Source organism: Dama dama, chromosome 13 (assembly GCF_033118175.1).
Source record: "Dama dama isolate Ldn47 chromosome 13, ASM3311817v1, whole genome shotgun sequence".
Lineage (NCBI taxonomy): Eukaryota > Metazoa > Chordata > Mammalia > Artiodactyla > Cervidae > Dama > Dama dama.
In genome coordinates, this window is record NC_083693.1 from 23,750,410 (window position 1) to 23,766,404 (window position 15,995).

General features: G+C 48.4%; 1 protein-coding gene across 4 annotated transcripts in view; it reads right to left on the bottom strand.

The window, feature by feature from the left end:
* The window catches only part of SLCO3A1 (solute carrier organic anion transporter family member 3A1), a 390,549-nt gene that overhangs the window by 150,114 nt on the left and 224,440 nt on the right, over positions 1-15,995 (bottom strand). The window lies entirely within an intron of this gene.

Consider the following 15,995-nt stretch of genomic DNA (forward strand, 5'->3'; position numbering starts at 1 on the left):
TGCCTGCAATGTGGAAGACCTAGGTTCAATCCCTGAGTCAAGAAGATCCCCTGGGGTAGGAAATGGCAACTCCTCCAGTATTCATGCCTGGAGAATTCCACGGATGACAGGTGTCTTTATAAGAGAAAGAAGAGCGGGACACAGACTCAGAGGGGAAGGCCATGTGAAGATGGAGTGATGCCAAGTAACGCCAAGGACTGCAGAACCACTGGGCTAGGAGGGAGCCACAGAACATATACTCTAGCAGAACGTCTAGAAAGAATTGACCCTGCTGATACCTCCTTTTCAGACTTCAGGTCTCCAGAGCTACAAGAGAACACATTCTTATGGTTTTCAGCCCCCAAGTTTGTGCTTCTTCATTACAGCAGCCCCAGAAACTCATACCACTGAGCACCTCGACTGTACCTGTCTCTGATGGGGCTTGTGATGCAGGCTTGGGATAACTGTCTCCCAGAAGGCAAGCATCCTAAGTGGATGGAACAGTGGACCACATCTGCCTGTTCTCCTCTTCCATGGGGGCACCCAATGTGGTAGAGCCACACTCTGCCTTCAAGGTCATCTGAAGGCCACCCCCAACCCCCCAGAGGGAACAGACTGATAATGTGGGTTAAGGCATTCATCTCAGCCTTCTGGTTGCTTTTAACTCATTGAGTCAAAGAAGGAAAACTCATGGAATGAAACCTGTTTCCTCTTTAACTCTATGACCAGATTAGAGCTTTAGATCTGCTGATGCTAAAGAGTGAAAAGGGCTCTTGAATGTTTCCCAGTCTGCAGAATAATACCCCCACCTCCCAGGGACCCAGGGATGCTATAAAGATCGTGTGTGGGTGAGTGTGTGTATTCCTGCTAGCAGAGGAAACCTGGATGGCTCATGGCTGGATAGCTCACTCAAAGATGACTGCATTTAATCAGAAGTGATGAAGCTCAAGTCCAGTTTGACCCCTTCCCATCTGTGTGACTACATACAAGTCACATCCTTTCCCTGGGCCTGAGTTTCCTCAACTACTATGCATCTTTCAGAGTTAGAATAAAAATGAAGAGATGACAAGTGACATGTGCCTTCAACACTGCCTGGCACACAATAGATCTTCATTTAATGTTACACATGATTATTAACCATTATTAACAGCTGGGATGGAGCTCCAGTTCTGGCATTCTGCTACTAGCTGGGTCAAGGAACCTCTTCATTCTGCAACCCAGGGGCCTCATCTGTCCACTAAAGAGGGGCTAGGAAAGCTCTGAGGACCCATACAGCCTCTGACAACTAGTGATTCCTATGTAAGATGGCCAAGGAGGTCCTATAGGAAAACACACCAAGACGCAGCAAATACTTTTGTCAGTCAACATCTGGATACTGCTCATTTGCCTTCTTCCCTGCTCTCTGAAGACCAGAGACAGTGAGACTCAAGAAAGAGATGAAGGCTGGGCTCTGCATGCCCTGAGGAGAGGGAGCCCAAGGGAGACTAGTCTCCCTGGCACTCAGGGTCACGTGGATGGACTTAGGTATATGTCTGCAGAGGCTTTTATCACCTCCAGAGAGACAGGTATATCAGTCCCTGAGAGTCACCTCAATATTCTTCGCCCAATGCAAACTTGTTTATTTTTGATTGAAGGAAAAATGCCTCGCAACAGTGCGTTGGCCTCTGCCGTCCATCAGCGTGAGTCAGCCATTGGAATACACGTGCCCCTCCCTCTTGAACCTCCCATCCCTCTAGGCTGTTACAGAGCCCCGGGTTGAGGCCCCTGAGTCACACACAAATCCCCACTGGCTGGCTGTTTTACACATGGCAGTGTATATGCTTCCATGCTAATCTCTCCATTTGTCCCACCCTCCCCTTCCTTCTGCCCGCAAGGCTGCTCTCTTTGTCTGCATCTCCTCTGTTGCTCTGTAAACAGGTTCATCAGTACCATCTTTCTAGATTCCATATATATGCATTAACATACGATATTTGTTTTTCTCTTTCTGACTTACTTCACTCTGTATAATAGGCTCTAGGTTCATCCACCTCATTAGAACTGACTCCAATGCACTCCTTTTATGGCTGAGTAACATCCCATTGTATACATGCACTGCATTTTCTTTATCCATTCATCTGATGATGGACATCTAGGTTGCTTCCATCACCTCAATATCCTGACTGAAAATCCATTGTATATTTTCTTCTCCGAGCATTCCATGTGATGTTTGGTGCCTGCCAATTTCTTAGCTTTGAACATAATTTTCAAGAAAAAGCAAGTAGCTCAAAAGCAATGAGAAAACGACTATCATAACCTGTCACCCAGAGCTAGCGTTTCCCGGATCCCTTTGCTCAGTGTAACGACGCATTGCTCGGGCTGCAGGAGGAAGGGGACGTGGGATCCACCCTTCCCTCGGCCTGAGCCCTCTCACCTGCAGTCCGGGTGAAGTTGGGCCCAGCACCCCACTTCCAGCGACAGGAAGCAGAGGACTGACTCATGAGCCAAGGGCTTCCTGAGGCTGGCACAGCAGAGGAGCCAGTTGGCCGCTCTGGTCTCAGTCCCTGAGACCCACCTCAATATTCTGATTGAAAATTCACTGTATAAGTTCTTTTCCAAGCACTGCACGCAAGGCTGGTGCCTGCCAACATTCCTAGCTCTAAACAATAGTTCTGACAAAAGACAGGGCAGCTGCCAGCTGTTAGAGACAGACCAGGAGACTGTTGGATATTTGAGCATGTATTTTTCTGGCCAGCGGGGCAAAGGTGGCATGATGTTCATCCATCCATGATGAAAGAACCGCCTGGGCGACATGGTAAAGGGGACTGGAAGGCAAATGCATCCAGAGACGAAAGTGCAAAGGGGCAAAGCTCATTCTTTCCCTGAACATCCGGGTGACAGAGCTGACCCGAGGGCCATGATGTCCAGGAATCTACAAACCCAGACACCCTGCTGCCGGCGAGGCTTTCTTAGGCTGACAAGAGGGACACCTTCTCACCAATGGGAGCAGTCGGGAAGATCTGATGGACCCACCATGTCCCAGCATCAAAGGGAGGGTCGGCTCTGGGTGTTAGGACAGTGATGGCAAACAGTCTGAAAGGGGGCCTATGGGGAGTATGACCAGAGAGAAGGCCTCCAACCCTCCAGATAAACAGTCTCGCCACCACCTCACAAGAGGAAGATGACTCTACAGTTGAAATGGGAACTCTGAGATCAACTCAGGGTTGCTGATGAGTGACTTGTTTTGAAGGACAGATGCTTAGAGGCAGGAACCTCTAAGCAAAGTGCTGGCACTGCTACAGCGCAGAAGGGGCTGAGGTTCTAAAAGGGAAAGAGCCCAGAAAGGCGTTTCTGGAGTAGGATGAAGCGGCATCTTCGATTTAGAGCAGAGGGCTCAGCAAGAAAGTGTACCCAACTATGATTCTGTATGTTTTTTCTTCTGTTGGGGTAAATATTCTTCAATCCCAAAAGGCTGAACAAGTGTGGTTCTGAGGGAACTGGAATCCAGAAATAAAGAAAAATGAAGGAAAAGACTTTTAAACATGTTTTCCAATGACTTCAAGGCTCTTTGCTGGCTCTGCAAACTGGATGTGAACAAAAGCTCAGAAGCACAGAGACCATGGGGAAAGATGTATAAAAAATACCACCAAGAAAATACCACCAAATTGGCACTAGGCAAGTGTTTGGTTTTTAAAGACTGATAGATTCTGGAAATGGCATCAGTGGAATCATAGAGGGGATTTAACCAATGGCTTATGGACCTTTAAGGGAAAAAATGGCAATAAATACGGTTGAAAATGGATTCCCTGCAAACAAATTGAATCCAACGAACCTCATTTCCTGTCTTCATGAGGTCGCTAGGTTGCATAATCTAAGAGAAAGCCAACAGAGAGTGAATCTTATCTGACAACGTCTTTCCTGACAGCCTTGATTGAAGATGGTGAAATGCTGGGGCTTCTCTAATGGTTCAGTGGTCGAGACGCCTCGCTTCAACTGCAGGGGCATGGGTTTGGTCCCTGGTCAGAGAACTAAGATCCTGCAGGCCATGGGGCATGGCCAAAAATAAGTAAATATTTTTTAAAAAGATGATGAAAGGCTGGTTGAGGAGGACCACGTGCAGCTCCTGCTGACTGCTGGGTGCAGCAAGCCGGAGGGGCTGCAGGAGGCCCCAGTCCTTGCCTTGTCTGCATGGTAGGGGGAGGGCATGGAGTGGAATCCAGAAATCCAGACCACAGGAGACCAGAAGGCTGCCAGAATGAAGTGGAATCAAGATAAGAATGACCAGGAGAAGAAAGCTCTTCATTAGAGAAAAAAAGTAAATGACAGAAGTACAGAACAGGGAGCTTGGACTTAGGAGGAGCTTCCATGAAAAACAAAACCTTGGGTCTCTCTGGCTTGACTAAAAGCTCAGTGCAGTGATATAGGCAGTGATACAGCTTTTAAAAGCATCTTTTAAAGAGGTATAGAGAGGTGGGTGAAATGGTTGAATGGGGTCAAAAGGTACTAACTTCCCAGTTATAGGATAAATGAGTCCTGGGATGCAACGTCCAGCATGGTGACTATAGTTAACTATGAAAGTGAAGGCTAATCGCTCAGTCATGTGTGACTCTTTTTGATCATGTGTGACTCTCGTCTGTCCATGGGATTCTCCAGGCAAGAATACTAGTGTGGGTAGCCATTCCCTTCTGCAGGAGATCTCCCCAACTCAGTGATCGAACCTGGGTCTGTTGCATTGCAGGCAGATTGTTTATGGTCTGAGCCCTAGGGAAGCCCTAGTGTTAACTATGCTATACTGGATATTTGCAAATTGCTAAAACAGTAGATCTTAAAAGTTCTCAAAACAAAAGTCTGTAACTGTGTGCGGTGATGAGTGTTAAATGTCATGTGCAGTAACATGGATGGACGTAGAGACTGCCCTGCTGAGGGAAGTTAAGTCAGACAGAGAAGGAGAAATACGGTTATGACATCCCTTAGAAATCTAAAAAGAAATGATACAAATGAACTTATTTACAAAACAGAGAGACTCACAGACTTGGAGAAGGAGCTTGCGGCCCGCCAGGGGCTAAGGATGGGAGGAAGCAATAGCTCAGGAGTTTGGGATGGACATGTACACGCTGCCATATTTAAAATGGATAGCCAACAAGGACATACTGTCTAGCACAGGGAACTCTACTCAAAGTTATGTGGCAGCCTGGATGGGAGGGGAGTTTGGGGGGAAATGGATACACGTGTATGTATGGCTTGGGGCTTCCCCCGAGGCTCAGCAGTAAAGAATCCACCTGCAATGCAGGAGATGCAGGAAACACGGGTTCAATCCCTGGGTTGGGAAGATCCTCTGGAGGAGGAAATGGCAACCCACCCCAGTATTCTTGCTGGGAAAAATCACGTGGAGAGAGGAGCCTGGCGGGCTCAAACAGTCAGACACAACTGAGCAACTGAACATACACATACATCTGGCCGAGTCCCTCTGCTTAGTACCTGAAACTATCACAACACTGTTAATCGGCTATATTCCAATATAAAATAAAAACGTTTTCAATTTTAAAAAGTTTCTATTTTAATACAAGGTTAGTCTTATAGTTGGTAGTGCCAGAGGTAGAGAACTGCTCAAAAAAAAAGCCCTGAACTTCACTGGATGAGGATATGTCAGAAGGACACAGGAGCTGCTGGAAAGAGTCTCCAGTGGCTAAAGTTAGAACAATTTAAACAATAAAATAGAGGAGCACTGGATTATAACTGAATGTGTGAAATACATATTTATGAGTCCTTACTGATATAAATCAATAACTGAATTAACAAGTAGAGGACACAACCTCCTGTACATAAGAATTCCAAATCATTCTTAGAGTTGTTCCATCCTCAAGGAGGTGGAGCAGAACTCCTGACTCCTCAACTGTGGGTTGCATGTGGTGATGTCTTTCGAAAGAGGACACAGTACGGAGAAGAGGGGAAAGATTCACTCCGCAGTGGAGAAATCTGACAAGCCCTCCCCCGGCCAGGGATCAAGGTCGACATCAACAGTGACCAGTCTTATAGGTAGTGTGTGCTCTTGATAAGATGGGATAAGAGTGGCACTTGACCTCTGCCTTCCTCCCCAGAACCCACATCCCCCATCTACTCACAAGGAAAAATAGTAAACAAATCGCAGGTGAGAGATGCCCTACAAAATACTTGCCCACCAATCCTGATGCTCTCAAGGTCATCAAAAACAAGGGGAAGCCTAAAGAGTTGTCAGAACCAAGAGGAGCCCAAGGAGACAGGGTATTTAATGTGATGTGGGGTCCTGGAGAGGATTGTGGGACATAAAAAAACAACCTTAACTAAAAGCCAAGGACACATGAATAAAGAAAGGGTAGACTTGAGTTCATCATAATGTATCAGTATTGGTTCATTAATTATGACAAACGTAATACAGTAGGTCCCACACATAGGAACCTTCAGGTTGTGAACTTTCAAAGATATTTGCAGGTCCAGTCATGTAAGTTGGCTCATGTGTCTGGTGTGTGTTGTCACATGCAGCTGGCCCTCCGTCTCCTGTTGCCGACGACCCTTCAGCTCTACCGTCTCCCACCTCCGCTCCCTCCTCCATCAGGAACTCTTCTGGCCTGTTCACTCCACGCCAGCCCCTGCAGGCCGGCCGTTGTACTGTACTCCTGTACTTTTCAAGGTCCGGTACTATAAGATTAAAATATGCTTTGTTTCTTGTTTTTTATATATTATTTGTGTGAGAAATACTACAAGCTGATTACAGTACAGTGCTATATGGCTGATTGTGTTAGCTGGGTACCTAGTTGTTGCTTGGGTTATCTAGTGAGTTGGGTACCTTTGTTGGATATACAAACAAATTGGACTTGTTCTCAGAATAGAATTTGTTGGCATGTCGGGGACTTACTGTACACTATTATAAGAAAAGAATAAAAAGGGAAAGTGGGTGTGGGATACGTGGGAATTTTCTGTCCTGTCTTCCTAACTTTCCTGTAAATGTAAATCTACTGCAAAATAAAAAGTGTATTAGGAAAGAGCAAAATGGGGCTCCACGAGCCCACCTGCGGAAGCACAGCCCTGAACTGCTTCCCAGAAGCCGCGGTCCTGCTTGTTGGACTTTTGATTGACATCTCTCTCCCCCATCAAACTGGGACTCCAGGAGTACAAGGATTTTGTTCATCATCACATCCCAGCTCAGCGCCTGACACCGTGCCTAGCACAGAGCACGTGCTTCATGGATACTTGTCAATAAAAGAGAAGAAACGACTAGGGCATATGTTAGAATATCTGAAGGGCTGTGGGGCAAAGGATTGAGTCCAGTTGATTGTGCACACAACTCTAGAACAGCACTGACCAATAAAAGAAAAATATGAGCCACATACATGGTTTAACTTCTTCTAGTTGCCCCATTAGAAAAGTAGAAGCAAAACAGGTGGTTTATTTTAATATCATATTTAATATTATTGTTGCAACATGTAAAAGATAAAAATAAATAAAATGGATTAACATAAACACAAATGCATCTGATATCTATATACACTTATTCAGGAGATTTTATATTCTCTTTCTCCCAGTAAGTTTTTGTTACCCAGCGTGTATTACATGGGCAGCATGCCTCAGTTTGGACTTGTCATACTTCCAAGTACCCAAAGGCCACACACATTGTGGGGTTTTTACTGAAGACATGGCTCTAGAATGCTCTGAAAGCAAAACTTGGGAGGTACAAGGAGCCAGGCTCCATATAAGGGAATGCACTGAGCACTGAATCTCATTGAGGCTGGAAGAGTGGACCCGGGAAAAGGGCTATCTCTCCCAACATGCATCCCAACGTTCACTGCAGCACTGTTTACAACAGCCAGGACACGGAAGCAGCCTAGATGTCCATCAACAGAGGAATGGGTAGAGAAGATGTGGTCCATATATACAACGGAATATCACTCAGCCATAAAAATGAATGAAGTTGTGCTATTTGCAGAGATGCGGATGAACCCAGAGACTATCATACAGAGTGAAGTAAGTTCGTAAACAGAAAACCAAATATTCTATATTAATGCACATATGTGGACTCTAGAAATATGGGGACAGATGAACCTATTTGCAAAGCAGAAAGAGAGGCCCAGACCCAGCAAACGAGTGTATGCACATCAAGGGGAGAAGGGAGGAGGGATGAACTGGGAGATTGGGATCAACATATATATACATACATACTATGTATAAAACAGGTAACTAATGAGAATGGGCTGTATAGCTCAGGGAACTCTCCCCATTGCTCTGTGGTGGTCTAAATGGGGAGGAAATGCACACAGGAGGGTGTATGTGTATGATGGCTGGTTCGCTTGGCTGAGCGGCAGAAGCTAATACCACACTGTAAAGCAACTGTGCTGTGCTTAGTCGCTCAGTCATGTCCTGCTCTTTGCAACCCCATGGACTCAGTCTGCTGGGCTCCTCTGTCCACGGGATTCTCCAGGCAAGAATACTGGAGTGGGTTGCCATGCCCTCCTCCAAGGGATCTTCCCAACCCAGGGATCGAACCCAGGTTTCCCGCATTGCAGGAGGATTCTTTACCATCTGAGCCAGCAGGAAAGCAACTATACACCAATAAAAACTTTGTTAAAAAGCCATCCCACCTAGGCAGGAGGAGTCCAAGCAGAGACCAGCGACTCCTGGCTGGTGACCCCTGAGCAGGTACTCTTTTACTGGTTAGACTGTTTTAGACTGGATAAACCACTGAAGTTCCATCCAATTCTAACAGTGGTCTGAGTCTAGGATTGATGTTTCAGGAGGCTGCTGCCATGATAATTATTATAACATTGTGCGATGTCTTACAGAAGGCAACTGGCCCCAGCACACATGATCTCGCCTGATTCTCTTCTAGCTCATCCACATAGAGGTGTTTCTTTTTAAAGATAAGGAAACAGAGGCTCAGAGAGGTTAAGAGGCTGCCTCACAGTCACACAGCTTTGATTCCCTCCCAAGGTGGAGGTGGGGAATATGGCACACCCAGCTGGGTGTTAAGTGCTATGTCCAAGAAAACTTCTCTCAAAGACCCCAGGCCAATCACACAAGTTGTGAACTCACTCAGCAACTTGGGGCGAGGCGGGGGTGAGGCTACGCTGGTGGCCCTGGTCAGGGACAGTGTGGGGACATTGGGACATGCAGGCATGGCCTTTGCTCTGACTTCAGGGTCCTGGGATACAGGGACCAGGACAGGAGAGACGGGCTTTACTCACAGCAGCCGTGTCATTTGCTTTTTAAAGTCACACCCCTGTGAGGTCATCACCGCCTGCTCCCAGAACATCTGCCCAAAATAGCAGTGACATCTGGACGTTACAACAAGGACTCATCACTGTGGAATTACCGAGAGCACGTGACCCTCATCACGCGGCACTCTGTCTCTGTCTGGCTCGAGCCAGCAGGGGAGGGAGAAAGCCTTCGGTGGAAAATGTGTGTCTTCCTGGCACAGTCAGTCGGCTGGTTTCACGGCGGTTCTCCCTGCCTGGCTGAGCTCTCAAAGATCAGCATGGCTCCATCCCACAAGGGAACGCCAAAATGGTTGCTCAGGTCCAGACGTGCTCAGAAAACAAGATCTCACCAGTCCAAAGCGTTTCCTCGAGTCTCACTTTAAGCTCCTGATCTTGGTGTACGCTCCCTCTCTTGCCAAGCTGGACTCCCAGGGGCTCCTGCCTATTAAAAAAAACAGCTGCACTTTCTAATATTGACTATTCGGTTCCATCAAGCAAAGTCAAGAGGTCTATGCAATAGCGCTCACTGTGTATTGCTGACACCCTTCAGTGCCTGTATGATGAGGTTCAAACGTTGTGGCCTGAGTTTTCTGCCCCCATCAATACACATGCCGCCTTCTGGTGCAGTTGGGCCACTGGTACACTGCCCAAAAGCTGTGTCCTGAGGATGACACACTCAGTGGCCTCTGGGCCTTTGCTTCTGCCATTCCCTCTCCTGAGAGCCCTTCCATCCACTTGCTGCCCTGGCAAGTTACCCCACTGCTTTCAGTTCCAGCTCAAACGTCACCTGCCCATTGTCCCTGAGAGTGACGTGCTTCTTACCAAGTTCTGACTGCTTGCATCTCTGTTATAACAAAATAAATGAATATTTATAACTCATTTATAATACGGATTCTGGATATTAATAATTCCAGAAACTACAAAGAAAAAAACAGGAGAATGTGACAGAGGGCCATGGGGTGGGAGGCAAGGGGGAAGGGTAGAGGGAGAGGTCTGCTCCGAGGAGAAGGATTTGAGGTGGGCCCTGGGAGATGAGAAGGAGGCAGTTTCTGGGGCCGAGAGTCCCACGTGGAGGGAAGAGAGAGTGCGAAAGCCCGAGGTGGCCACGAACTTGAAGGATCTTAGGAACATCATGATGAGCAGGGGCAGAGTGGAAGGACACAGGTCAGGGAGGAAGTCAGATTCTCTTTCACGGTTCAAGATGAACAGCCTGTGTTTACCCTAAGGGGGACAGGAAACCACTGCACCCATTTTGGCAGGCACAAGGACGATTCTGGCTGCTGATTGATGGATTGCGGAGTGGATGCAGGAGATGGTGGTGGTGATAGTAAGCTGGACCAACCCAGCACACAGGCAATGAGAGAGGTGATGGGCTGAGATGTAATCCAGAGACAGAGCTGAGAGCATTCGCTGATGGATGAGATGCAGGGAGTGGAGGCAAGGGATTTTCAGCACTTGAGGGGTGAGCTTCTGGGTGACAGAAGCCCATTTTACGACTCTCTGGACAGCGCACCATGCCTCTGAGGGTGCTGGCTCTGTAATCACAGTGTCCACAGCAACAAGCCTTAGCCTGCGCTCCCTCGGGTTTGTTTCTATCTCCACTGGAGCTCACAGCACACTGCACTGTCATCTTCGCTTTCAAGTCAGGCATCCCTCTGTGGCCCCTGAGGCCAGGGGCCAGGCTGAGGGGGTGGCCCACAGTGGTTGCACTATCACATGTGGCAGAATGCCTACTGGAGGCTGACAATACTAACAAGTGAGGAGATGTCCCTGGGGGTCCAGTGGCTAAGAGTCTGAACTCCCAGTGCAGAGGGCCCAGGTTCAATCCCTGGTCAGGGAACTAGCTCCCACACGCCTCAGTGAAGAGCCTGCGTGCTGTCACTAAAGATGACGCATGCCCAACTAAAGATTCCACATGACACAACTTAAAAAAAAAAACCAAAAACACCACATGCTACAACTAAGACCAGGCACAGCCAGATAAATAAAGATTAAAAAAAAATACCGAGAGTGATGGGGCAACATCACAGAAGCAGAAGGTACTTATTTGCACGTGACAATCACAAAGTGTGTTGGTTATAGATGGGTCACACTGACTTTAGCACAGCCTATCATGGGACAAGGAGAGGAGAGAGCCCCTGGAAACAGCCTCAATGGCACCAACGGGTTCTGGATCTTCGGGGGCCTGCTGGGTTCCTTCTGAGCTCTAGGGAATTCTACCCAGATCTGCTGCTCCTTCTGTTCCTAATCCTCCTGTGATCACAAGGCTCCACAAGCAAACCGTGCTCTTGCCCATAGATGCCGACGTCACTGTACATCACCACACTGCCACTCAGGCTCCTCCCTCCTCACTGTGCCGAAATCGCTCCGTGACTATTTTCCCCTGGACGTCTCCCTGAATGGCCCCAAATGTCAGTAATCTCTTGGAAATTGGCTACTGCGGCTGTTAATGTCTGGGATGTCCGACCCCTAACAGCCTTTGGATTTGTCATGGGCTATTAACCAGCTAACTCTTCATTAAGTGCTGGTAAAGATCAATTTCTGGGGGGAGGTGATGCAGCTTCACTTGTTTGCTAAAGACAGATGTGTCTGCTCTCATCATCCCCTGCGGCTTCACTTCATAGGAGATGGTGGCCTAGGTCCTGGAGGGTAAAATCCTTGCCTTCCAGGTGCTGGGCAGATTGGCCTCTGTTGCCATGGTGACGGCCGGAGCAAGGGGCAGTGCCAAGAGCTCAGGGTGTCACGGAGGCCAATCACTTCCTCCCCTCACCTACCCCACCCCTAACACACTCAGCTGATTGGGCCAGGAACAAACCATTCAGCCTGGCTGAGCCAATCACATTGTTTCTCCTGGGACTCTGGATTTCCGACAGGGACTAAGGCATAGTAAGGTGGGGACTTGGCATCTATGCAGAAACCAGGAGGGGAAGTCACCATGTGGAAAGACGCAGGCACAAGCACCGTCATGGAGCACCGAGAGTGTAAACTTAGCTCTCAACCTTTCCATCCTACTTCTGTGAGACCCAGTCACGCTTCACTTTCTGTCTTGAGCTGCCTGTGAAATATCCCATTGTGTCCTTAAAATAAACCCTGCCAGGGACTTTTCTTCTCCTTGCAACTATGCATTCTAAGATAATGGGCTCTGATGTCAGAGCAACTTGGATTCAAGGTGTGTTCTGATACTATATGTCATCTTATCTACTCACATGTAACTCCTCCAGGTCTCAGTTTCCACATCTGTAAAGTGGGGCTAACGCCCCACCCCTCATGAGGTTACTGTGGGGATTAAATCAGTTGATGTAGGTGAAACCACCAGCTTCCCTTTGTTGTTCAGTCACTAAGTTGTGTCCAACTCTGCGACCCCATGGACTGCAGCATGCCAGGCTCCCCTGTCCTCCTCCATCTCCCGGAGTTTGCTCAAATTCATGTCCATTGAGTTGATGACACTATCTAACCATCTCATTCTCTGTCACCCTCTTCTCTAGCCCTCAATCTTTCCCAGCATCAGGGCCTTTTCCAATGAATTGGCTCTGTGCATCAGGTGGCCAAAATGTTTGAGCTTCAGCTTCAGCATCAATCCTTCCAATGAATATTCAGGGTTGGCTTTCTTTAGGATTGACTGGTTTGATCTCCTTGCAGTCCAAAGGACTTTCAAGAGTCTTCTCTGGCACCACAATTTGAAAGCATCAATTCTTCGGCGCTCAGCTTCCCAATAATATCTGTTGACTGGCTCTCAATTTGGGTGAAAGCAGTTACACATAGTGATGTTTGAAGACACTTGTGATGATCACATCTCCCAGGTGGCTACTTACATCTAGAGGCCAGGGATGCTGCTAGCATCCTGCAATGCACAGGACAGCCCCACAGCAGAGGATTATCCAGCCCCAAATGTCACTGGTGCCAAAGTGGAGAACTCTGTTACTAAGTCTGGGTTGTTGTTGTGAACAAGGGTCAGGGACCCATGGTCACATTTCACACCAGCCACAGCACATTTAGGGCTTCCCTGGTGGCTCAGAGGGTAAAGAATCTGTCTGCAATGTGGGAGAATCAGATACGATCCCTGGGTTGGGAAGAAGCCCTGGAGAAGGAACTGGCAACCAACTCCAGTATTCTTGCCTGGAGAATCCCATGGACAGAGGAGCCTGGCGGGCTACAGGGTCGCAAAGAGTCAGACACGACTGAGCAACACACACACACACATACAGCACTTTCAAAGCTCCCCCTTGTCAGACCCTCTGTCTTCCCTACGACTCCCCCTCTGTCCCCCCCGATCCTTCCCACCTCCTCTTCCCCCACCACTCTCCTCCCTTTCTTGGGGGGGAAGAAAGTGCCCTGAGCCATGCTCTGTTCAGGACTCCCCTTTCTCTGGGAGAAGCCCATGGGGACCAGATAATGAGCACCTAGAGGTGAGGACTTCACGCTTACTTGCTCATGTCTTTGGCTTGAAGAGGAGGAGGGAAAGCGCTGGGTAGTGGCACATGGAACCCACCAAGAGCGCTAGCAGCCAACAGGGGGGCCAGGACATCTGGGGGTGGGCAGGGGCGGGGGCATGGCACAAGCCTGGCCTCCACCTCTCAGGCTCAGCTCACGGGACCTGAACTTCTCACACTAGTTCAGCTATGTCTGGGGCTGTTCTTCCAAAGACCCTTAGATGCTCCAGCTCTACGTGGAAGGTCTCATCATTTTCCTTCTGGGTAGATGCACACCTAGGCCTATAGAGAAGTCAACATCACTGGGGAAGTGGGGGTGTGGTTTTATTTTTGGGGTCATGCTGTGTGGCATGTGGGATCTTAGTTCCCCAACCAAGGATCCAACCCGTGCCCCTGCACTGAAGTGTGATGTCTTAACCACTGGACCACCAGGGAAGTCCCAGGGGGGTGTTTTTAGATATTGGGGCGAAAGGAGAAAAGATGATTGTACTCCGGGTGGTTTTGGCCATGAGTACTTGGGACACTTCACAAGGATGGACAGAAGAAGGGAAATGAGTGGGAGGCGGGTTCCAGGGCTAGGGGGCTTCTAGGACTTCCCCAGGGGAAGAGGCAGGGTGGCAGTCCTGTTTCAGAGTCAAATGGGGTGAGGCAAACTCGACTCCATCACAACTGGCTGCCTGTTCCTGGAGCTGACGGAGGAGCAGGATGGCAGAAGAAGCTCCAGACAACACCGAAACAGTGGGTATCGGATGTTAGATCTGGGGACTCTGGGGAGGCTTGCAGTAGTTCAAACGGACCTCAGATTCCACTTAGGGAGAGATCAGGGAAGCAGTTTCTATCAGAAGAGAGGGTCGGAGGCTGGCAAGGTGGCAGTAGAGGGCTGTCCACAGGTGAATGGCTGGGGTCCCTTGGGGCACAGGTGGGTGGCCATGGGTCCTGTCACTCAGCCCGCACGCAGCTGTCTTGTGGACCCCACCCCAGCTCTCAGGATCACAGGTTCTGGGCAACAAGGTGAGTTCAGCCTCCACCAGCTGCTCAGATGTGGTGTCTGCTACACCGCCAGACTTGGTGAGGATTCGGGCATGGGGTGGGGCTGACACTGTAGCCGGAGGGCCTGAAGCTGAGCAGAAAGCCGAAAGCACTATGGGCTTCAAGTGGTGCAGGGAGTGAATGATATGAATCATGTGAGTTTTGCATCTTAAATAGAAAGGATAATGATGCGATAGTTAATTGCACAGCCAGCCCTCCAATATCTTTTTAAAGGCCTAAGACTGTGGTTTTTAAAGTGTGGTCCCCAATCAGCTGCAACAACATCCCCCTGGGAGCTTGTCCAAAATGCAAACGATCGGGCCCCAGCTCAGCCATACAGAATCAGAAGGGAAGGGGGCCCAGCCAGCATCAGACCTCCAGGTGACTGACAGTCTGTGAACCACTTGCCTAAAGGAAAGAGACCCCCAGCAAATGGGCAACTAAAAACTGGATTTTAATACTGTGGGAAATGATGGGACTTCTACTTTCCTGGTGATGTGGTGGCTAAGACTCCACGATCCCCATGCAGGGGGCCTGGGTTTGATCCCTCATCAGGGAACTAGATCCTGCATGCCTCCACTAAAGACCCTGCATGCCACAACAAAGACTGGGTGCAGCGGGGGAAAAAAAAAAACACAACTGTTATTTATAATCCTGGAGAGCTAGAAGCCAGGACCTGACCTATAGCAGGAGATGAGCTAAATAAATCAACTGCACATCCATAAGATGGGCTATTATATGGCTTTAAAAAATGCTGTTTAAAGATGAATTAGTGGGATGGGAAAATTCTTGACAATTAGGGAAATAAAATTCTAGGCTGGGGTCATACTCTTCTCAGGACTCTGTTCTACCTAGAATCAACACATATGCAGCTGAGGAGTTGCAAGGCTCAGTACCGACTCTCCAATGCTAATATGGTTCAGTGGCCACGGTCCATGCTGCATTGGACAAGACAGCCTCTTTCACACATCACTATAGCTACAGATTCTAATACATGAGCACAGGAGAGCCAAGTCTACATAATAAAGACAATAACTCTTTAAAGATCACTTTTCACATGTCTATCATAAGGCTATTCAATAGAGCTGACACCCTGACACTGCAGATGTCTGTTAAGCCTCTCGGCGTCTGTATTTATAAGATGAGTAAGTCCCTGCTGGCTCGAATTAGGTCGAAGATTAAGCTGAGAGGTGTGCATCAGACATCTAAGAGCATCTTATAAGCCGGCTGGGAAATGATGGTAAAATCCATGAGGCCGTCCACTGCCTTCATTAAGTCTTAGCGTCTGCCCACAGATGCGCACTGCTATGCATTCTGAACTATGCATCACTGCAGAGGGCACAGCAATGGGGGC